This window comes from Silene latifolia, chromosome 8 (genome assembly GCF_048544455.1).
Source record: "Silene latifolia isolate original U9 population chromosome 8, ASM4854445v1, whole genome shotgun sequence".
Lineage (NCBI taxonomy): Eukaryota > Viridiplantae > Streptophyta > Magnoliopsida > Caryophyllales > Caryophyllaceae > Silene > Silene latifolia.
In genome coordinates, this window is record NC_133533.1 from 76,535,861 (window position 1) to 76,561,493 (window position 25,633).

Sequence of the window (25,633 nt, forward strand, 5' to 3'; positions counted from 1 at the left end):
ACATCTAAGCTCAAGTTAATTATCCTAACACATTTTAGGACTCAAAAATTAGTCATCACATAATTTTTGACAATAATTCAACTTGATTTAATTTTATGCTCATTTTTGACCTTAAAATCATAATTTATATGAAATAAATCCAAATTAATTCATAAAAGTTTCAAAATTTGAATTTTAAATTTTTGAACATTCTGGAATAATTCCATGACCCTCATAGTGTCAAAAAACATGGTTAAAATTTTCGAATTAATTTAGAGAAAATATAGTTGCATTTTTATCGTTTTTATCTCATAAAATGCATAAAGCATACGAAAATTAAACAAATAATTTTTACAACTTTAGATCTGATTAGTGGGATATTAATGCAACTTAAAATAATTTTCTCAAGCCATGCAATACATTTTAGCTAATTTTTGCTAAAATAGTCACTATTTATGCCATTTTTACTCAAAAAACCATAAATCATGCTAAAGAAGATATTTAAATCTAGAAATTTACATACTCTCTGTAAATCTTGCATGTGACATCATATTAAAAGATCATGGCTTAATTCGAACCATTTTACCTCTTTTAATCCATTTTTATCTCATAAAAATCATAAATCATGCAAAATTAATCAAATTAACTCGTCCTTTTACATACAACTTGTAAAATATGCATGTGAGGTCATATAAATTTTCCAAGGTCAGAAACGAAATTTAACTATTTTTAGCATTTTAATTCCCATTTTAGTCATAAAAATGTAATAAAATGACCAAAAATCCTTAAAATGAGCAATAAATATCCATAAATCATAAAAATGACCTAAAAACATTTTAGGACCAGAATATATAACATGCATGGTGATTTCGTGACTTATACTAATAAATCACAAATTTTTAAGTTTTATATGTTAACCTTTTAACTCGGAAAAACAATAACCGATTATGCATGCAACATCCTTATGCTCTGATACCACTTGTTAGGTTCATATACCTATTATTAGACTCCTATAATAGTGAACTAATTAACTTGTTAATTATTTGTTCTTTAGATCTAGTGCATGCATAACAAAATGAAGGATTTATAAGAAAAACAATGTTCCTTACATTGTAGGTTGGTTCGAAAATTTGGGCACAAGTAAGGTCACCTTCCTTCACTTGTTCTTGAGCTTATAATGATGGATGATCCTCCTAAGACTCCAAGTTTAGAAGCCACTCCAATAAATTGCACCCAAGATGAATCCCAAAAATCTCTACTAATATTAACTAGATATCTAGTAGAAATATTACCTTAATAATACTAATATTCTTATATTACTACCTCTAGTAATGTTTGATGAATGTATTAGTATTTATAGAGAGTTTTGTTGCATTTGCATGTGAGGAATTTTAGAGAGTAAAATATAAGCAAAAGCTTCAACCAACAACACCAACAATGAGCAACAAAAATGCCCATTTAAAGACCAAAAAACCGGTGGCCTTATGGTCATTAGGGAATCTATTCCCTTTTGTTTTTTACTCCTTGTAAGGTGTAGGTATAGAGTAGGGAGCAATTGTGTAAGAAGTAGTATGAAAAGTCTTGTGTGATATGTCACTATCACACAATAACCAACACTTACAAAAGACAAATGAGCATCTTTGCTCATCTTATTATGACCGAAATATTGGTCCTTTTATGGACCATTTTGCCTTTTGTCATTTGTCCCACAAATGCTTATAAGTCTTATGTTTAACAATCTTACATTTTTAATTATTAATGTAATCATTTAACACTTAAATACTACAATTAATAATATAATATACACTCCACTTTTTGAGTAGTATACTACCATTATATCATCATATAATGGGTCCCATAATTACTAGTTAGTTAAAATTACAACTTCTTGTAACTTTAAATAACCAATTACCTCTACCTCAAATCTTATATTAATACCTCAACTAATTTAGTAATATAACACTTAATTACTAAATTTAATCTTTATTTAATCACATTAAAATAAGACGCAAAATTGCACTCCCATAATTAAGGAATTAATTAATCTGTATCGCATACAATTAATTAAATATCTATTTGGGCTTCATCCTATAGGTGTGACCTAAAGGGATCAACTGACCACCACCGTCACACGACAGTAATGTCAAACTCTAGTTAGCCAATCATTACCGATTAATGACGGTCAGTCGACTGTATAAAGAATCATCCCTCACGTATTCTTAATTTGAGATTTAATTATGATATTTAAATCATGTGATCGCACTATTGTTGAGGACACATTTCCCAACACCATTTCCATTCCTAGTGAAAACCTGGGGGCTGTTCCATGAGTCACATGTCTTCTCGAGTCTATACATTCATTAGTTGTTTCAATAAAAGTACAATTTTCAATCCACATATTATATCCTATCTCTTCCTTTACCCTATTCCTGTGACAACAAGAATTGATTTGAGACATTTTAAAATAAACAAACAACGCATGCCGAGTCGATGTGAGTACATTTAAATGATGTTCCATTCAGAGTTGTAAAGGATTCGAGACTCCGTGTTCTTTTCTTATCTATTCCATGTCTGGCAACAGAAACCTCACTATACCCTAGTTTAGGACGAGCCTATCTCAAGAGATTCTAGGACGAATCCAGACCATCTCCCTTGTTAACGATCTATGACGGAAGACAAGCCCATTCCCCACAGTAAACAACCAGTGTTACTAAAGACCAACTCGTTTCACACCAAAGGTGCTAGTTTGACTCAAATCCATGGTAGCAAGTAAATCTAAGACGATACGAGCCATGATCAAAGACAAAGGCTCAATCAAGAGAAACTGGTGTCAATATCCAAGGCCGTAGTTATGCCCGTAATCCAAGACAAAAGAGTCAAAAGAAGAAGAAGGTTCAATCAAGCAAGTCAATGTCAATATCCAAAGTCAAAGTTATCTTCAAAAACCTGAATCAAGAATCTGCAAAAAGCCGAGATATATTCTAGACCAAGAATCTGAGTCTGAATCATGAACAAGTATGAAGTCAAATGTTGAACGGAATATTGCTGAAGTCTATATAGAATCAAGACGTCGATGAAGATGGTCAGCTAGCACCCTTACTTTCACACATCACACACCCTAAGTATAGTCATCCTTTAGGGCCAAGACAGGGAGATAGTTAGGAATTTTGAGAATCCTCTCAAGCTCGTCAGGTATAGCCATCCTTTAGGGCCAAGACATGGAAACTTGAACCCGCATCAATTAACCTACCTTTATGTGCTCAGGCTACATCAAGCCAAGAGACTCCATTTCCAAGCCATATTACAAGCCATAATCCCATCAAGCTTCAACTTCACAAAATCAAAGCTCCAGAGATTTCCTCATCAAAGCCTCTTATTTCCAAGCTCCACATTCCAAATATCCAATCCGGTTTCACCTTGACCCAGGCACGAAATCTTCAAATACTTTGCTACCTAGGACGGGATGATCCCATATCCATCCTTAGGGACCACTTTCGAGTGCGCTCACACGAAAAGGAAATTTTTACAAAATTAGTTATATCTCTTTGGTCTATGATTAGAGGGAGTTATCTCAAATCGGTTCTTCAAGTCACCAGAGGAATATACCCTTGTGATCCATGCACTTTAAGACCCTGACCCAATAGCTTAGGCACACCCTCAGAACTACGATCTGGTTTGATTTCACTTCACGTGAATACGTAGGCAGTCTTCAAGGACACAACCATCCCAATTATCAACAATTTTCATTTACACCTCTTTACTGGGGGCTCCTTTTTGTCGCCCAGTCTCCTTTTTTTTTTACCAAATTCCATCGTCATCTTCTCATCCTGGGGGATTCTCTTTCGAAATGCCACCCTTCCTTTATTTCTCTCTTATTTTTCGAGTCTCAGTTGAGTCAAACTGGTGCTTGGTCCGGACAATGGAAAGGTCCTAGATCGATTCTCGAAGTTATCGTGCCTCAAGAGGAGTCTCGTGACGCAAGACGATGTCAAAAGATGTGCAAAGTAGACAGCGGATCCATGGCTCATGCCTTGCCTCTATATGCCGTCATTATTCTTGCAATTCTTTTACTCTTGGAACTGAAACGCGCTGTCATCCACACTTGGCTAGGGGTTGCGCATACTTAAGCAAAGTCTGTCAAATTCATCCCTGTGTCGCATCAAATCTAAGTTAGCATTGCGTCAGTCTATCGTCTTGCGTCCTAGTGAGTCATTGTCGTGTCAAGTCGTTCATCTAAATCCCATTGGATATTAATAACGCATTACAAGTTCCACCTTAATTTCAGGTTTTAAACAATTTTATAAAGAAAGAGCATTCAAAACTTGTATGTTTCCTTCCTCATTTGAGGTCCACGTGCTAATTATTTCCGCATGTTCTATTTGCCTATTAGATTGCGTTCTTGTGCGGCTACTAACCATGCAGGTAAGTATCAGAAGTAGTGCTCGCTCCAACTGGGGGCTTCACTCAAGTCTTCATTTTACCCAGTGACGGTCAAGATATTCCCCAGCAGTATTCGCAGTATTGCTCAAGGTTTCTTCCATAACAATCAAGAAAATTATAAGAATTCATGATCACTAAATACAGTTCATGTACTTCTCCTCTTTATCGTAATTTCGCTTGCGACGACCCGAGTGGATTTTCTCCTCAGCGGTGCCATAGATGCGCCGTTGTCAATCAAATACTTTTCCTCAGCGATGCCAAGGACGCGTCGTTGTCGATCTATTATTTTCTCTTCAGCGGTGCCAAGGGCGCGCCGTTGTCGACTCAACATAAGATTCTTCCCCAGCGGAGTCATCAATGTGTTCCCCAGCGAGAGTTCGTTGCCGTTTATAGCCCACGTATTTCTCAGAAACAGAGTTTGCTTGAGACCGACGCGAGCAGATTCCTCAGCGGTATCTTCCAACGTCTTGTTGACCCTCATATGGTTTCCCATGGAGTTCGAGAGAAACAACTCCCGAAGAGTTCTGTACCTTCAGATCTTTCAGGAACTTAGCTTAATCCTTCAGATCTTTCAGGAACTTGCCTTAATCCTTTATTCCTTCAAGAGAGTCATTCTGCCTTAATCCTTTATACCTTCAAGATAAACCTTCATACGTTCTTCCTTCAGATAATCCTTTATTCCTTCAGGATAACCTCCATATGTTATTCCTTCAAACAACCCTCAGATAATCCTTTCAGTAACCTTCAGATGACCTCTTTTCAGTAAATTCCAGAAGTTCTTTTCAGTTACATCCTAATGTTCAGTCCTTCAGAGAGTTGTCCTTTAGTCTTCCCTTTGGAGATAGCCTTCAGAGTTAGCCTTCTGAAGTGCTAAGAAGTTTCTTTAGAATCCCTGTAACCCCTAATGCCTTCAGACACCAAGTTATCTTCAGACCAAAGAGTTTTGCCGAAGCTCCTTCAGTCTCGTTTCACCATGGGTGTCTCAGGTATGATTTCTTCTTATGGCTGGCGAGCTTCCTTACATAGTTTATTGGACTTTAAACGACCCTCCCCGATAGTAGATAGACTCTAAAGTGTTCCCGACGACAGGTCCTTGGCTCAGACCCCCTGAGCCGCCTCGCGTCTTCATCGTCGTCAGGTTGTAATCTTCGATTGGCCTAATGGCTATACTTTAACTTTTGCTTTGTCCAAGCCTCACTCAAAGTGGGGGCTCTGTAGATACCTCATTTCTACACCTCCCGCCAACCACCCAGTGATGATTGGGCCGCATGTTTGGTACGCGGAATGATTTTATGACAGTCCATAAGTTCATCGACAAGTGATAGCTCAAACACTCGAGTCAACCCCCGAGTCGTCATCTACGCACCGATACGGTCGTTTTGACAATAATTAGAGTTCATTTGGAGTCTGGGTCAAAAACCGCTTCATTTTCTAAAAACCGTTTAAATACCGAATCGAAATAATCCGGAATGTTCTAGAATTCTCTGGATATTTATTCCCAAATAAATTAATATTTTAAAGTAAATATCTACCGTATATTGTGATTTATGGAGTAAGTAAGTGTATATCTAACGAAATTCCATAATAAAACGCGGAAATCTTTCTTGCTGAGGAGGAAACCTCTGGGGAAATTACGCAACAGGTGCTGCACCTCTTCCAAGGGTCGCAGTGGCTGCTGCGCCTCTTCTCCAGCCCTTTTTTCGCCCTATTCAGAATATTTCCGTGATTTGTTTCCAAATCCGTGTCATTTCTAAACTCTTCTATATGTTTAGTATAAATAGAGACCTTCGGCTCCATATTTGGCACGCGAGTGTTCCGCCCCTTCTCTCTCTCTCTCTCTCTCTCTCTCTCTCTCTCTCTCTTTGCATTCTAGACAACGCTATTTCTTTCGACGCCTACGTGCTTGATCAATCGACCACGGAAGCTCAGATCATTCTGAGTCCCTGTAACGTTGCATAGACCAACTAATTTGACCAACTCCACCTTCAGTCAATCTAATCAATCTACTAATTCCTCTACCGAGGGCACTTTCCACGCATATTCGAGTCGAGCAATCACTAAACGATAACTTTGGTCCATATCGTTTCTTCAAACATGTAAGTCTGAGGGTGTAAATCCTATTTTATTATTGTACTTTTATTTCGTATCAATTAATGTAGATCTATATCAAGAGCACGTTCAAAAACCGATTTAAAATCCATCTTTTAAAACCGTTTTTACAAAACAGCAGAGGTCAGACGTCAAGAAGAAACGCAGCAGCAGCTGCGCCTCTTTGAAGGATCGCAACCCTGCTGCGCCTCTTCCAGAGGTTGCTTGCTACTCATGCTCATCTTTTTCTTCCTTGACTTCATGCAAGTTTCTCTTTTTCTTATTTCTTTCGTTTTTCTTCCGTTCTTTTTATTATTTCAGTATATAAATCCTGTTTTCATAACTCCTTTTTTATTTACAATGTTTAACTCGTCCTTAATCCCGAGTAATTCAATACTTGCGGGTTTTCGCCATTTTACTTCAAATCGATTCTTCGAGGTTTCCACTTGTTCATGTCGAGGTTCCGGAATCCTAATTTGGTACATAAGTTTTCTTTCGAATCTTGTTTGTCTAGTTTCGTCTTAATTTAGCCTCATGTTTCGCCTTTTTGTATTTCCGACACGAGTTCATCGTATAATCACAATCATGGAAACCGCTGTAATTTCTCGTTGTAATTCGTTTTATGACTTGCCCAGATACATATAATCGGTTAAAATACTTCAATTCGAGTATAATATTGATACTTCATCTTAAATTTACCAACGAATAATAACAGTGTTGCGGTTCTGACTTCACAGCCAGAACCCAGCTCTAGAACAGACGCATGAAGTGATGCGCCTCTTCCAGAGGACGCAGCAGTTGCTGCGCTATTCTGGTTTGGTTTCTGTCTATGAACTCTTTCTCGCTTTGACATAGCTCTTAGTTACAGTTTAAATCAACTATTATTCGTATTATCACTTCTAATCTGGCATATTTTCGTATTTTAATTCATATTTTATTTTTCTTTTCTTTTCTTCTTTGAAATCCCGTCTTTGAGCGTGCTTTTGTCGTAGATAAAATAAAATTCTTGTAATTTTAATTATTGTGATTCGTTTATCGTAATTATTATTATGTATGATTTAATTGTATGGCATTCACATGCACTGGATCTAACATCTATTTCGACCCAAATTGTTTGCTAAAACACGAGTTCACCGACATAGTCTAATTTCACATGCTAGGATTAATCCATGTTTATTGCATTGCATGCATTACATCGACGACATATCAAACATGAACAATTTGTCTAATCATTAGTAGAGGCCGCTATCGAGGCGAGCGGGATTAGGTGTTCGAATTAAAGAGATTCCTAATACGTACCCTCACCCCTTACTCTAGTTATCTCTGGATATCCGTGTCCATTGGCATCTCGAGAGTCATTCTAGACATAGAATGCTAAGGGTAACGAGTTCTTAATATTCATGTCATTACTTCATGTCTTGACATGACATGAGGTATTCGAACGGTTTCAAATTTTTCCACAATAAATTGGTGGCGACTCCACAAATGCAGGCTTATTCAATCTTTCACCGGTTTCAATGCCTCACAAATCGGTAACAGCCCATGACGTGCTTTGGCAAACCAAGGTTCCGTGGGAGAAGTGTCGCTGCCTCGAAATCAACTCGCGGGTGTGCGCTGCGCGGGAGGCCCATGTCCACAACATGTTTTTTCTTGAGATATTTACTTCCGATCCGTAGAGTAGGTGCGTTAAAGATAAAAAAAAAACAATAATCAAACCAAAATCTAATAAAAACCATTGTCTTGTAAGATGGAATAATGTGCCAACTATAAGCATGGAGTAACTAACTAGACATATAATCATAAATCTGAATTAACTATTTAATATTTTGTCGATTCAAACGAATTACCAAAAATCACTATGAATCTCAATTGTCTATAAACCATGTATAACTTACTTGTAAAAAGGATAATGAGTTTCAATTGCGAGGACGAACATAATCAACCGAATTAAAATCGTTTATGCTAAACTGAAAATTGGGCAAACATTAAGATAGTACACGAGCATAACCATTAACATCGTCAATATTATACGAACATACTCGTATTAAAGCAAGATAGTATATGTGCGTTATATGTCAGTTACACGCTATAAAGAATTTTCATTTTTTTTATTTAATGTACAATATACGAAACATCGCATAACCCTTTTTAGCATTAATAATACAAGACAAAATCATAAAAGTTATATGGAAACATTACACTCATGGATTAGAACATGACAGACATGACAAAATCAATACACATAGCTTTAATACATGTTGACACAAGGTTATGAATCATTAAAGTACTTGATACCGTCGTAGAGTACCAAAGATAAATTTATAATCCAAACTACTACTATAGATAGCGGCAGTCAGGGTCGAACCACAGAGAGGCGATGGAATTAATAGTTGTCTGATTTTAGTCTAAAGTAACAAATGTGTGGGGTTTTGTTTTGAATTGTTCTATAACTAAAGTAAATAAATGAGCAGTAGATTAAAATAGATGAAAGCAAATATTAAAGGGATGCTAAGATGGTCGGTTCACTGTAGTTTCGACGGCGGCAACTCTAGGTAAACTGTCTTAAGCATGTTAGACGAGAAAATAAAAAGTCCTCTCGGTCCAATTTAACAGGTAGCAACCTTTCGGCCTAAGCTACGGGTCCCTAATCTAACTAATAATAAGTTTCGTTCTTGATTAATGAAACTCAAAATCTAAATTAAGTTATCTCTCGATCTTATTAATTTAGTCGTTAATTAAGTAGTCTATTTTCCTCCCCATCTTTCGATCTTGTCGGGTCGGTCAATTCCTAAGCATTTAACTAATCGCGTGCACTCGATTCGTCAAATATAACAATTAAACTAATTAAGTCGAAGAAAATCTAACATGCTCTGGTCGATCGACCATGTATGTCAGTCGATCGACCGGAGCCCGACAGCAGGTCACCTACGTCAAAGCCGTCTAACCTACAGATCCTCTACATCTTAGCACGAAGGATTTAGCTACTCATGATGGTGATGATAACAACAATAAAATTAACTAATAAAGCCATTGAATTCATACTTAAATTAACTAAATAAATAAATATCATGAAACGATAATTTGGCTTTGGGAAATCTACACTAGCAATTCTAAACTATGAACGAATTAAAGCAGCGAAACTGAACAAAAGAACAGAAGAATACCGTAAGAAGAATTGAAGAGGAACGATCAAAACCAAATGCGGAAAGTAAACTTTATTGACGAAAATTATTCTAAGCTAATGGAATAAACAAAATTCAATCTTTTTGTGATGAACCCTAATAAATTCAATGTTCTTTTGCAGTAGGGAGGAGTTAGGTTATATAGATAGTCATACGTAACTTTATTCCTAAAACCTAATTACAATGGGCTTTCTAATTCTCGTCCTTTTCTTTTCACGCCAAAAACACGGTTTGGTCGATCGACCACAAGGACCAGTCGATCGACCAACTCACGCTGTACAGTAGCTTCTGACAGTCGTACGCTGGTCCATCGACCAAGAGCATCAGTCTATCGACCACTTCAACAGGTACTTGGCTCCAAAAGCTTTGTAAATTCGTCTTTCAGGCCTCGATACACGCACCAAGTTTGCTTCCCGAGTAAAATACTTCATGTCAAATGCAATGTTAGGTACTCGGGGACGGATTCGGCTCGATTTCCGCTGGATTCTTCACATTTCTGCAATATTACACAAAAACACAAAAGTAAACGGAAATAGGGAAAATAGTAGCTTAAACTACACAAATGAGCTCTGAAATGCGTGTAAAATAGGGTGTAAAACATCATATTAAGGACACGCATCAAATTTCCCCAAACCAAACCCTTGCTTGTCCCCAAGCAAGAACTAGACCCGATCCTAAGACCTAATAGAACGAGTTCAATCTCAAAGAGAAATGCAACTATAAAGCCTAAACCAATTTAATGCAACAACTAACAATCAGTTAGTGATATGAATCATGCAAACAAGTTATGTAGTCGTCAAAAACCGCTGAACCGTCAACTATAGAGACTTATCATTATGGACTCTCACGGGTCGCTCATATCACACGTAGGCACAGGTGAATATATGTAAAAATAGAAAGAAGTAACTTTGTAATGACTCTCACCTAACTACGACCTATAAGAACATGCCTGCAGTCTAATATGAAAATAATCTCTACAACTATACATATGCATTCCAACTAAACAAATGACCATGACACATGCCGAGGTAAATATGGATATGTGAGGTATGGGTAGGAAGGGCTAAAGTAAATTTGGATAAAAACAGAGTTAAAAGCCAAGCTAGTAACTAAGGGAACCAAATTAATAATAACATCCAACTTCAAACTCAAGATTTCAATCGAAACGGTGCTAATTAGAAGCACAAATCTCCAATTTCCACAATTAGTCAACTCCCCATAAGATACAAATACAACATGGGAGCAAAAATCGCCATTTAACAAAGACTTTGAGTTATGCGATTTTAATTTTTTTCCTTTAGCTACCGCAGCAAGAGGTCGATCGACCAAGTGGGGTGGTCGATCGACTGATCCTCTTTTTTTTTTCGAATCATTTTTTTCTTCCCGTTTCTTTTTTTTTTCTTTTTTTTTTCTTGTCCTTTTCATCTTCCCAACATCATCTCAAAATGAGCATTAGCTACCAAAAATGAAATAACAATCCCAAGAACATAAACTACTAGCTTGACAAGGGCAGGCTAAATGTAGGATGTCGTAACGGGACAAAAAGGCTATTTTTGGCAGTGTGGAGCTTATGGGCAAAATGAACAAAGGGGCGACCTCTTCCACATGTGTCAACTAACCATGAACCCGAATGCATACAGGTATTAAGTAGATTAAGTTCATATTTATGCATATTGATATAACATGTCTTATAAGGAGTAACTACTCACAATCCTAGATAAACTGGTCATGAATGTCACCAGTTATAAGCTCTAAACCTCAGAAAATGATGTAGTTTGCCATAAATCTAAGTCAAGATTAAAGTTCAGCAAGAAATTTAACGAAAACTCGTAGATTATGCATATAAGATTCTACTAATAACATGTCAATTAAGCGCGGCTTAGGCATAAACAGCTACAAATGCAATGTCATCATTGAAATACTACCGTTCGGACTCGACCTATATGCTAAAATAAACGTGCAATTTTTTTTTGAATTTTTGAAAATTTTCAATTTTTTTGAGTGTTTGTATATATATAGGAAATGAAAAAACAAATGCAAACTGAAGTGCAATAAACGTGAAACAAAAATGCAATAGAACATGTGAATGCAATGCGCAAAACCCTTCCCCAAACCAAATCACACAATGTCCCCATTTTGCAAAATCATGTAATGAAATAAAAGGGAAAACGGGAATTTGCGTTATTATAACTAAACAAGACCTGAAGTTAAACTCGAAAACTCACAAGACTTTAAGCGCAGCTAAAGGAAACCTCCCCAAACCAGCATGAGTTAGGAGGTTTCAGTAGCCAGCAGTGCTACCATAGGTACCTGAAAAGAAACAAAAGTACCACGTGTAATTCCGAGAAAACAATTTACGAAATGCAAAATTATGTGCAAAGTAAGGAAACGGAAGAAAACAGAAATGAATCGGAGAATAAAGTGGAGAAAAGACTCCCTCAACTCCGCAAATCGACCAAACACAGTAGGGGAATAGTCGTGAGAAGGTACAGCATCGCGGCACGGTGGATCGACCAGGGCAGCCAGTCGATCGACTAGGCTGACAGGAACAGAAGCCCCTGGTGTCGCGGCTCAGTCGATCGACCAAGATGGCCAGTCGATCGACTGAGAAAACCTGCTGTAAGTTTCTGATTTCTTCGAATTAACTCAATAAATTGAGCTAATATAGTCTATGAACCTGCAAATACACATAATAACGCGCCCAAAATTGCGCAAAACCCAAAGTAACAGTCTAAAGTCCTTAAATCCTAAGCAAACTTATTAAAGCGAAGTCTCGCGCAAACCAAAACAATAAAAAGAAAGAGTCTAACAAAAGCAATAAAATGTTTCAAAAAGTCTTAATCAACTAATAGTTGATCAGGAATGGCCAAGGAATGGCCCACTTGCTTGGCTTCTGGCTACAAGAAGTAGCCTCTACAGTGCTCATCTCCTCAGCTGCACTCCTATCAGCTCCAATATTCGCAGAACTCAACGGATTAACGTCTCTAACATCTTCCCAATCAATGACCTCGTCTGGCTCGTCAAAATCCAAATCGTACTCCGTCAACTTGAGTGGCTCCTCATCAGGCTCCTCATCAGTTGCATAGTTAAGACATCCTAGACCGCCTCTTTGAACGATTGGCTCCTTCACAGCTGGAGCAACATGCGGCTCAAAGTTCTCCAAACCATTTCCTGTAACAGTAAAAACAGAAGGATCTTCCTCCAATTTGCTCCTAATCTGGGGCGGAGGTGTTATAGCAGAATTAGGCATAGGGGCAGGCATATCAAAAAGCACAAAATAATATTTCTTCTCAAAAATCGTATTACAAGTGACTGGCCACATAGGATCTTTCTTCTTAGCGGTCTGGGCAAAAATAATGGACTGTTTCCCTACTTTAAAGGTCAATGTCCCTGAGCCAACATCTATAACTGCACCAGCAGTGTGCAGAAATGGTCTACCCAAAATGATAGGAATGTGAGCATCCTCGGGTATATCTAGTACAACGAAGTCGACTGGGAAAAAGAACTTTCCTATTTGCACATGAATATCCTTTAAGACTCCTATAGGCTGGACCGCAGAACGATCGGCCATCTGTACTGTCATGTTAGTAACTACAAACCTAGTCAATTTCAATTTCTTAGCAAGACTCAAAGGCATAACACTAATACTGGCCTCTAGGTCACATAATGCCTTCTCGATTGAGAAGGTACCAATATTACAAAGAACAGAAAAGCTACCAGGGTCAGCTAACTTATGTGGTGCAGTATGAGTCAAATAGGAACATGACTCCTCAGTTAGTGCGACAGATTGCACAGTATCAAGTGACTTCTTTTTAGACAAAAGTTGCTTCATAAATTTCGTGTAAGCAGGCACTTGATTAACTAATTCTAGGAAAGGAACTTGCACATTTAAACTACGAATAACATTTTCAAATTTGTTAAACGATACCTGTTCCTTTGTCGGCACCAATCTCTCTGGGTAAGAGGCCGTAAGAAGCAACTTAGCCATCTCCTCTAGGTCTCTCATACCGGCGTCAGTGGACTTAGGCTGAAAATCCACTACTTTGTCCTTGTTGTAGCTCGAACCTTCTTCAGACCGTCTCAGGAATGAACCACTGACCGTCAGGGGGTCATACTTTGGAACCGGAACTGACCCATCAGCATTTGGATCTTGCCTCAATAATTTCGGAGTCGTCGTACCCCGAAATAAGTGGTCCCTCAAGTTATCTGGCATTGGAGGACGAAAAGGTTCACGATCAGCAGTATCCTCAGTCGATCGACCATGTAGGTCAGTCGATCGACTGGCTTCCTCAGGAACAGAAACTGCACTGTTGCGCGGGCTGGTCGATCGACCATGTGTGTTAGTCGATCGACTGACATACCTGCTGATCGTCTTTTTCTTGCTACTGTTTACTCTGGCCTTTTTATTGCTCGGTTCCGCCTCATCTTTTCAGTAACATCTCCGACCATAACGGGCCCATCAAGGGTAGACCCACTCTTCAAAGTGATCGCATTTAGTGTCTCTTTTTGATCCGGCTACGATGGTAAATGCCTCGGAGCTCGAGTTGCACTTTTGCTTGCCAGTTGGGCAATTTGACTCTCCAACATTTTTGTAGAAGTTTCTCTAGCTAGAGACTCCTTTTGCAGCAAACCCGACAGATTCTGAACCATGTTTTTCAATTCAAAAATATCAGAACTTTGAAATTGCTGCTGTTGAGGCACATAGGGAGGCTTTTGATACTGCTGCTGCTTATGAGGGGGCACATAACTTTGCTGCTGCTGCGGTGGTGGCCCCGGATTAAGGATATTCCGGTTAGTCCACCTCAAATTGGGGTGGACATTAGAGGGATCGGGATAAGTACCAGTTTGCCTATAATGTTGAAAGGCCGCACATATTTCATTCGAACTGGTACAAAATTCCGAAACATGTCCCTCTCCTCCAAATCTTTTGCATGTAAAGGGACCGTCTGAAACTGCATTAACTTTATATATCCCTCCTTTTTGGGATCCCCCAAAATCTATCTTGTCGAATCTCATGAAGAAGGGCTTCTATTGTAGCTACGGCAGAGATTGGTGATCTTCTCTGATTTCCTCTAGAATTCCCATGCTCAGCTTTATGGGTGGCCAGGTCATCGATGTTTTTCCACCCCTTTGTCTCACCGCTATTTTCTTGAAATCTCCCATTAGCTGCAGCATCTAGAATGGCTCTCTGATCATCATAAAGACCATTATAGAATTGGTTGCACATAAACCATTTCTCAAACCCATGGTGCGGAATAGTTCGCACTAGTCTCTTGAAACGGACCCATGCCTCATGAAAATCTTCATCAGGACCCTGTTTAAAGCTTGCGATCTGAGCTCTAATCGTATTGGTCTTCGATGCAGAGAAATATTTCTTATAAAATGCTAGGGCCAGCGAATTCCAATCATTAATCCCGTTAGCAGCTCGATCCAGATCTCGGTACCATTCCCTTGCAGCATCACGAAGCGAGAATATGAACATCGTCTCCTTTACTTGGTCCTGAGTCACACCTGATGGTGGGGGTATGGAACAACAGTAGTCAATGAATGTCTCCATATGTTTAGCCGCATCTTCATTTGTAGCTCCCTCAAATTGGTTTCTCTCAACCAAGTTAATGTAAGACGGTTTCGGTTCAAATTTCCTTTCCGTCCCGGCGGGCAATGCGAATCCCTTATAGAGATTTTCGGCTTTTGGCTCGGAGTGACTGGCTATACTTGCTTCTTCAGCCATATTTGGAGATGTAACGGTCTCAGCTGAAGAAGTAAAAACAGGGGACGAAGTTGGGTCCTCCTCAAATAGCTCGTTCTCGTAGTAACTAGACAGAGTACTCAGCTCTTCCTCTGTCGGCAATACTCTAGATGATCGTCTCAACTCACGCAAAGTCCTTTCGATCTCAGGATCTAATGGTCTCAATTCACCACCCTGTGACCTGCGCATAAGACGAAAATACAAGTAGAATATGAGAAGAGTTTAAGGAACATATGTCCCTTAAACTAAGAAAAATACTAAAATAAAAACAACTAAAATTAAACAATTGCCTCCCCGACAACGGCGCCAAAATTTGATACCGTCGTAGAGTACAAAAGATAAATTTATAATCCAAACTACTACTATAGATAGCGGCAGTCAGGGTCGAACCACAGAGAGGCGATGCAATTAATAGTTGTCTGATTTTAGTCTAAAGTAACAAATGTGTGGGGTTTTGTTTTGAATTGTTCTATAACTAAAGTAAATAAATGAACAGTAGATAAAAATAGATGAAAGCAAATATTAAAGGGATGCTAAGATGGTCGGTTCACTGTAGTTTCGATGGCGGTAACTCAAGATAAACGGTCTTAAGCATGTTAGACGGGAAAATAAAAAGTCCTCTTGGTCCAATTTAACAGGTAGCAACCTTTCGGCCTAAGCTACGGGTCCCTAATCTCACTAATACTAACTTTCGTTCTTGATTAATGAAACTCAAAATCTAAATTAACTTATCTCTCGATCTTATTAATTTAGTCGTCTTAATTAACTAGTCTATTTTCCTCCCCATCTTTCGATCTTGTCGGGTCGGTCAATTCCTAAGCATTTAACTAGTCGCGTGCACTCGATTCGTCAAATATAACAATTAAACTAATTAAGTCGAAGCAAATCTAACACGCTCTGATTGATCGACCATGTATGTCAGTCGATCGACCGGAGCCCGACAGCAGGTCACCTACGTCAAAGCCGTCTAACCTAAAGATCCCCTACATCTTAGCACGAAGGATTTAGCTACTCATGATGGTGATGATAACAGCAATAAAATTAACTAATAAAGTCATTGAATTCATACTTAAATTAACTAAATAAATAAATATCATGAAACGATAATTTGGCTTTGGGAAATCTACACTAGCAATTCTAAACTATGAACGAATTAAACAGCGAAACTGAACAAAAGAACAGAAGAATACCGTAAGAAGAATTGAAGAAGAAAGATCAAAACCAAATGCGGAAAGTAAACTTTATTGACGAAAATTATTCTAAGCTAATGGAATAAACAAAATTCAACCTTTTTGTGATGAACCCTAATAAATTCGATGTTCTTTTGCAGTAGGGAGGAGTTACGTTATATAGATAGTCATACGTAAATTTATTCCTAAAACCTAATTACAATGGGCTTTGTAATTCTTGTCCTTTTCTTTTCACGCCAAAAACACGATTTGGTCGATCGACCACAAGGACCAGTCGATCGACCAACTCACGCTGTACAGTAGCTTCTGACAGTCGTACGCTGGTCCATCGACCAAGAGCATTGGTCTATCGACCACTTCAACAGGTACTTGGCTCCAAAAGCTTCGTAAAATCGTCTTTCAGGCCTCGATACGCGCACCAAGTTTGCTTCCCGAGTAAAATACTTCATGTCAAATGCAATGTTAGGTACTCGGGGACGGATTCGGCTCGATTTCCGCTGGATTTTTCACATTTCTGCAATATTACACAAAAACACAAAAGTAGACGGAAATAGGGAAAATAGTAGCTTAAACTACACAAATGAGCTCTGAAATGCGTGTAAAATAGGGTGTAAAACATCATATTAAGGACACGCATCAGTACTCAGATTGATTGAATTTCACTAGAAAGAATTATGTATCCAATACTTATGGTAATTATATTAAATTGTTTGAACCAGTTTACTATTCGAAAACGAATAGTGACAAGCAAATCTCGCATACCTTAAACAACATATAATATGGTTGGATGATCATGGTGATGAATTGGTCTTTACGATTAAATATTATACACATGTGTTATTAAAGTATGAGATTACTACGAAGTAGTAATCGTTAAGCATGATTTATTAGGATTAATATATGAAAGAAAATAAATGAAATGAAACAACTAAATTTATACCTAACAATTACTTATGAATGTTCTAACATATTTATGAGTCTTTTGATGTGCATCATCTTATTAATAATCGCGATTTATACTCCCAAATCTAATAAGCAATAATAAAAATTTTCATCATATTTACACCGTAGAAATCTGAACAGACACACTAACACAAATCCATGTGAAAAAAAATTACAATGTGGTCGATGCAACTTTATATCAAAATAACGGTTAGTCGAAAGACACTACAAGAAAGTTATATGTCTTTGTTAATAAAAGTAACATGAAAACACAAAAGTACCAAGAATTGTGATTACACGCACGTCAATTTTTTTTGTTTTAACAATTACTGAGTATAACAGAAACATACCTTGATTTGCGGAATAAAATAATAAGATCTGATATAAACTTCCTGATTATCAAATCTTAATAATATAGGATGAACAAACTAAGGCTCACTCGGTTAAGGTTCGTGCTGATAACATATTATAAAATGTAGAGAATGAGAGTGAGAGATGGTAGAGAATTGTATTGTTCTTATTAACGTAAAGGCGCATACATATACAAGACTACAATTGAGAGTTATGTCATAGGAACTTGAAGTGACAATTCTAGAATCATCCTACATTTATGGACATCCATAATACATGCATTTCATAACAAAACTAATATAGATCATGCACAATAAATTCGCGGTATTTATAGAGTCTTTATATTTTAGTTGATTACTTTTCATTCTAAATTTATACTTTAATATTTTCTTTGATATGAGAAAAAATTAAACTGCAAAACTAATAAAAAAATTGAGTATGTCATGAAATCTTGTTTTTTTTATATATCACTAAGTTAATGATTTCATTTTATAATTTTTCTTATATTATCTTAATAATTTTTTTTCACGAAACTAATAATATTAGTTTATTAGATTGAATGCCCATATATCGCATGGGCCACTTGTAATATCACGGAGTATGTTTTATAGACTGATGAACACCACATGGCGCTTACCAAGAAAAGAACATCACATGGTAAAAAACCTCTACAAATTTCAAATCCTACTCAATTGACTTTTGAAATAATTTCTAACCTGAGTAAAGATTAAGATAACAATTTTTAAAGTTTTTTTTAAGTAGGGAGCAAATACAAAGGTGGTGATTATACTTGAGAGTAATTATCAAAAAACCCGAACAAAAATAGTTTATGTATAGAGACATGGAGTTCCCCAAATACAATATAACATACTAACGTTGTGAATAATAAATGTTTAAAATTAGATTGAATGACTTAGAAGTGCATTAGATACCAATTGATATGTACGAAGTTTTAGAAGTTATGTTTGTGTGGAAACCTAAGTCAGTTCATAGTTTTTGTTAGAAATAATTCTAGTCATATTATTCATTCATTATACATTTCTTAGAAGACATATAACCAAGCATTTAGTTTTATTTTTCACACATTTAACTTATCTCAAATTCAAATTTGGGGCATTTTATGTCGTTGACCTCATTTTGTGTGTGTGTGTAGTAGTCCTACCTTCCCCCTATATTATACGGAGTATGCACGAGTGTATACCATTTGTACTTGTAAACTTGCGTCATTAGTTGGTTAACTAATTCATTGTAACAACCCAGATTTAAAGGACATTATTAAATATAAGTCCAAAATAGGAAACAACGAAAGATAAATACATATCCAAGTCACTACTATTTTCAACTAATTCAACCAGTCGTTGGTTGGCGCAGTGGTAGCATGGGGCTGCGCTTGGTAGGGAGGTCTGCGGATCGATCCCCCACAACTGCGATTGGGAGGGGTTTAAATACCGTAATCCTTGGACACGCCCCGAAATTCGGATTAGTCGGCCCAATGTGGTTCGGATTACCGGATGGTTTAGACAAAAAAAAAACTATTTTCAACTAATTCTAATTACAAAGATAATGCTAAATATTACAATTGTTTCTAACAAACTACAACACGTTCTAATAAAAGTATATCTAAATCTCATCTTCAGCTTCGCCTGTCTCGGGAATGGTCGGTCTCCACAAATATGATAAATCTGACATTTTTTTTAAAATTTGTAAAAGTTTTATAAGAAAAATCACAAACATCAGGTGAGTAGATTAACTTCATTAAACATTTAAAACATAACATAAACAATCACTATCAGCATGTATAACAGAATCATACGTCCATATTTCTAACACAATTTTTGATACAAACAAATTTTTCAATGCCGTAATGTTTTTAGTAACATTTTATCATGATATACCGACCAATTACCGTACACGTCCCCACTATATGACCAATAGTTTAAACTTGTATGATAATCATATATCGCCAATCACACTGATACCTAGGAGCTTACATTTATTACCCCTGTTTATCGTGGTGACATAAGCACGTTTAAAAAAAATTTGTCCACTCATCTCCAGGGTCGAATGCCAGTGCGTGGGATTGACAGACCCGCACCACGGACTACTCACCACCCGACTAGTTATCCCCGAGGCCTACCACCTGTCACCAAGACCTTCGGAAACCCATATGCGATCCACCTAACACGCACGAAACTGATCAGGTCCCCACCTAAAGTATGGCCACACTCTCGCCTACTCTCGAGTCTAAGGATAGGTCTACCAAAGACCCTTCGTAGTCATTACGTACACAATAGTAACAACATGCTTTCCCGCTCAATGAGCTTTCAAATTCAGCCCTAAAAATGTCCAAGAAAATAGAAATTTTTCGAAATTCATTTTTAAAACATTATGTGTTAACAGCTCCAATTTCAAATCTAATTTATTTCTTGATAAAAGTTCTATCGAAACCAAATAGCACAAATTCAATCATTGGTTTCCTTATTGGGTTTGTCCCTATTTATAAGCCGGGACTTCGCTATCGAAATAGGTTAATAATACAAGTGAAATACCATATTATCAAACCAATTTTAATCAATTCAACTAAGGGACGTTTTAGACCCTTAGGTAGTCAATTGATTAAGAAGCGTTCCCTAACTCAATTTCGTTACATACGCTTTATACTACTAATTTTTATTTTCATTAATTTGAAAAAAACAAAATTTAAGAAGATTTGCTCAACATATTTCAAGGACCTTTGTTAAAATTCTAATGGGTTTTTCTCTCTTGTATCCCCGAACTTTTCACTTTTCTAAGCTGTACCCTCGCGTATCACAAATTATTAATTGTACTCCTAAACTCAATTAGTTGTTCCAAACCGTGCCCAATCTATCCTATTCCGTCAAATGTTGGCGTTAAGTGCCAACATGGCACGCATGGAATTTCCAACATGGCTTTTCCTTTTTTTCTCTTATTTCCTCTAAACTTTCCCTCCATTTTTTTCAATATTTTCCCTCCATAACTTCTCCATTACTTCCCTTATATAATAAATTCATTCCTCAATCTTTATTTCATTAATCTTCGAATATTCTTCACCCTCCTTTTTTTATACCTTATTTTCTTTTTATTATTCATCTCACCAATTTAATTATGTGTCTTCTTCATCTATATTTGGTAGCCACTGCATCTTTTGTAAACATTGCCTTATTTTGGTTAAGTGATGCAAACCTTCAATTGAATAAAACAGTACATCTTTTTAATAATGGAACAACAAACCATTCTTTTCCATTAAATTTCAAGTTTTTTCTCATTACATTTTAATAACCACAACTAGTACAACAAAGATGAAAAACAAATAATTGAACATCAAGATAAACTTCATATAGGTAGCTAGTTCTTTTTTTTTTTTTTTTTTGAAATAGAAGAACAAATTCATTGATAGAACGCCATATGACACTTACAAAGAATAACTATAATCGAAAACGAATCTATTAGAAACCAAAGAAAAATAAATTTTGTGTAAACTAGAGATCTCAAACCATGATATGACAATTCGACTCGGCCTCATATCGCTATCTTCATGCAGCTTTTGATGAGGGGATCCTTCATATGATAAATTGTAAACGGAAAAATACCTCTTACTAGTTCCATACATCGTTGACAAATAACTTGTATCCATTGAAGTAGCTAGTTGTTGATAAACAAAGCATTAAACATGTACTGTCTTCTTCCTTCTCCAATTGTTAGATGAAGAAGACATTAAAATGGTGAGATGAATAATTAAAATAAAATAAGGTAAAAAAAAAGGAGAGTTAAGAATATTGGAGGATTAATGAAATAAAGATTGAGGGATGAATGTATTGTATAAGGGAAATAATGGAGAAGTTATGGAGGGGAAATATTGAAAAAAATGGAGGGAAAAGTTTAGAGGAAAAAAAGGAAAAGCCATGTTGGAAATCCCATGTATGCCATGTTGGCATTTAACGTCAACATTTGACGGAATAAGGTAGACTAGGCATGGTTGGGAACAACTAATTGAGTTTAGGGGTACAACTAGTAATCTGTTATACACGAGGGTACATGTTAGAAAAGTGAAAGGTTCAGGGGTACAAGAGAGAAAAACTCAATTCTAATTCAGTAGTTATGTACTTGGTTAATATTAAGGCGATTAAAGAACCTCGTTTTAAGTAAGTAAATGAGTAAAAATCTAAGCCTCTAATTTCAAATTTTGACTCTATATCTCAATTTGAATATGATATCTAGTTAAAAGATTGATAAAACTATAAGCTGAACTCGTTTAAACAAATTGTTCAAAGTGATGAAAATGACTCATAAAATTAAATCATTTCTTAAGTCGATACAACCTCATTGGAAAATTTTAATCGGACTAGCGATATCTTGAGTTAGGCCTAAACGATTGCCAAAGTTCCTTAATTCGAACTTAAAAACGTAAAATAAACTAGGTCATTAAATTATTACATTTTGGGGGTATCGACGGTCAAGTCTCGCAATAACAATTAAATTACATTCCTTTCGAGTAAATAAAACAATGCAACAAAAAGAATTACAAGGCTTCTAAATTCTACATATAACAAAATTAAATCAATACTATATATTAAATCCAGAAACCAAGGGACTTCAATGTAATTAAAGAAAGTTATACAAATTAATTATATTATATAGTTTTAAATCACTAGCACCATGTGATGGACCCGATTAAGGGATCTCAATGCAAATATTAAATAGTTTGGGTTAAAATTAAATTATATAAAAGATTGGTAATTTTACTAAATATTTGTATAAGAGACTAAAACATGGTCAATTTCCTTAAAATAAAATAATTGATTAAGATGGTCAATTTCCTTAAAATAAAATAATTAAATAAGATGGTCAATTTCAAGAAGACTAAAAGAAAGAAGATGCTTGGTAATTTTCCTAAATATTTATAGAAGACTAGAAGATGATCAATTTCCTTAAAATAAAATAATTAATTAGTTTAAATATGAACACTTATGGTATTAATTATTATCATCATAAAATTATATATTAAATTTAAAATCTATGCAACTTTATTAAACTTTATAGTTTATTAGATGTATAGAGATGTTAATTATTAACATACAAAAATATAATATAAGTAGGTTATAAATAATTAAGTTAGATTTCATAATATATAATATTGCATAATTCTTTCGATTTAATTTAATGCATATATGTAATATATTTATATAAATATATAATTCTCTTAAAATTGCATGTCTAAGTAGTAAAAGTAATTTCGTCAGTAAAGAAAAGAATTGTAGTAACATTGGATATGGTTATATGATAGTAATTGTAACACCCCCATATACAGAGGAGCCTTAACTAGGCCTTCCTTAGCATATAAAGGCGTTACCATCTCGGTTGTCCGAGGATAGTAATAGTCAAGTGCCGATAAAAGAACTATTATATTACTTTACAAGCCATCTATCCAACTAATGATATAGAAAATACAACTCAAAGACTACTTGCTATAACTATTAAATCTCGTGACGATTCATCCCTGCCCAGACTCCAGCTAGCAACCACATCAACACCTGCTAAGACAGACTGCTCACCATAAGGGATCACGGCAGACACATAAACAAACAAGACAACCACACAAGGTCAGTACTGAGATAAGACACAACCAAGTTAACCACAACTAACAAACCAACATAACACAATCAATCACAAACAGGTACTCCACTCCATCTCCGTCACCGATCGTCCACTTTGGACCAGACCGCCGCTGGGGGACCGCAGCCGTTCCCACCTAAGCCCCGCTCATCATACCGAGCGATAACCCTGTCCCATTAATGTGCACATCCCCTTCCGTGGCGGGTTCCACGAAGGGCGAAACTAGGGCGTGAAGCCACTCCCGCAAGTGACTCCACTCAGCCGAGAACACATCTCGAGAACCACAGACAAACAATCATAATCACTACATCGTCTGAACCAACCAATTATACTAATACAGCACAACAACAACGATACAACGATCGACACACTAGACTATCTACGGAAACTGAGTAGGCGAACCTATCTTTACGCAACCGCAACCAATCCACGCCGACACATGTCAACACCAGCAACCAAGCAAAGCCTATAAGGGCAAAACAACTATCTATTACCATAAAGCAAACCCTAACCACAACAATGGGAAAAGTGATGATGATTACGACATACCTATAAGGAGAAACCCGGCAAAAGACCGCTACCCGACTCAAGCAGCGCTCTCCTAAGGCACAAGGACCTTCAAAGGGCCTCCATGGAGGTTTTGTGGTGAGGGGAAGGGAAAGGGGCGACTGATGGATAGAAGAAATGAGGCGGAAATGATTTGCGGATTAAACAAAACGCGATATAAAACCCTCGCTGTAAACTCGATACTCGATCGAGTACCCAACCTACTCGATCGAGTAACCCCCTACTCGATCGAGTAACTAAGCTACTCGATCGAGTACCCTCTACTCTATCGAGTACCACTCCCAACTCGTAACCCAAGATAACTTTGGTACGTCTTTCTAGGACTATTCTCGCTCCCCAAGGTCGGTCAACACTGGTCAAAGGATCTCCAAAAGGGCGGGTATTACAGTCTTCCCCCCTTAAAAGAACTTCGTCCCAAAGTTCAACTCACCTATCCCAACATATAAGACACGGAAAAACACGACACTGCTATTCTTCCCACTCGAGTCTTGACTCCCCAGAAATACCATCCCCCCCATGTCATCATCATCACTGTCTACGCTCTACTCGTAACGACTCTTACTACTATCATACGCACATTATCACCGTCAACCGTTACTCTATATATATAAAACATCACTTTCGCGATGCAAAGCCCAGTCCACGATCACCCAACATATGGTAACAACTATCAGACTATCAATCCGGAACATATCTCATATCAACTTTCATGTTGTACAACTAATGCCACCATGTTACTCAACAACGTGGTTCAATTATGATTCATTGCACCATAACTATTTCTTCATGACCGCCCATCGAAATATACAACACATTCACTTATAGAACTAAATTAATCACATATACTTCGGAAATTTTGTAATTAAAGCAAAACATAATACCAATAAAACATTATAAATAAGCAAAATACAATACAAAGCAGCCTTTTCCTTTCGCGACGTTACTCTTCCCCTCTAAAAAGGAACTTCGTCCCCGAAGTTCAACGTCAAAATCACAAGACACATTACTTATTACTTGTAGCATTACATTAGTTAAAAGCTATATTATTTGTTATGGACGTTACTTACTAACTATGCGCTTGATAATCTAGAAATCATACACAAATCACCGGAATAACTAGCCGCCGTTGATAAAGCATGTTAACATTGTATGTCCAAAAGTGAGAAAGGATGTAACTTCAAAGTATAGATGGAAATATGGCATATGGAATATTAAAAACAACAAGAAATCATCGCCACTTCACTACTTGTTACCAATAAGTACATAGGAAACTCAAACACGACTTCTAACATATAAAATTAACGGTTCCCAGATGTTATTAAGCACTAACAACCATGTTAAATATCAAACTTGTAATTATAAAACAATTGCACACTTTTAATTGTTGAAAACCTCCTGTAACAGTGCTACTCGATCGAGTATGTGAGGGTACTCGATCGAGTGCCGTGCTACTTGATCGAGTGTCTTGGCTACTCGATCGAGTAGCCTGAGTTCAGAATGCTTTCTCTCTT

At 36.8% G+C, this 25,633-nt stretch overlaps 1 non-coding gene across 1 annotated transcript; it reads left to right on the plus strand.

Moving 5' to 3' along the window:
• Positions 1–14,929: 14,929 nt before the first annotated feature.
• Positions 14,930–15,036, plus strand: LOC141597992 (small nucleolar RNA R71). The gene has a single exon (XR_012523197.1). It is a non-coding gene; the product is annotated as a small nucleolar RNA R71 (small nucleolar RNA).
• The last annotated feature ends 10,597 nt before the right edge of the window (positions 15,037–25,633 follow it).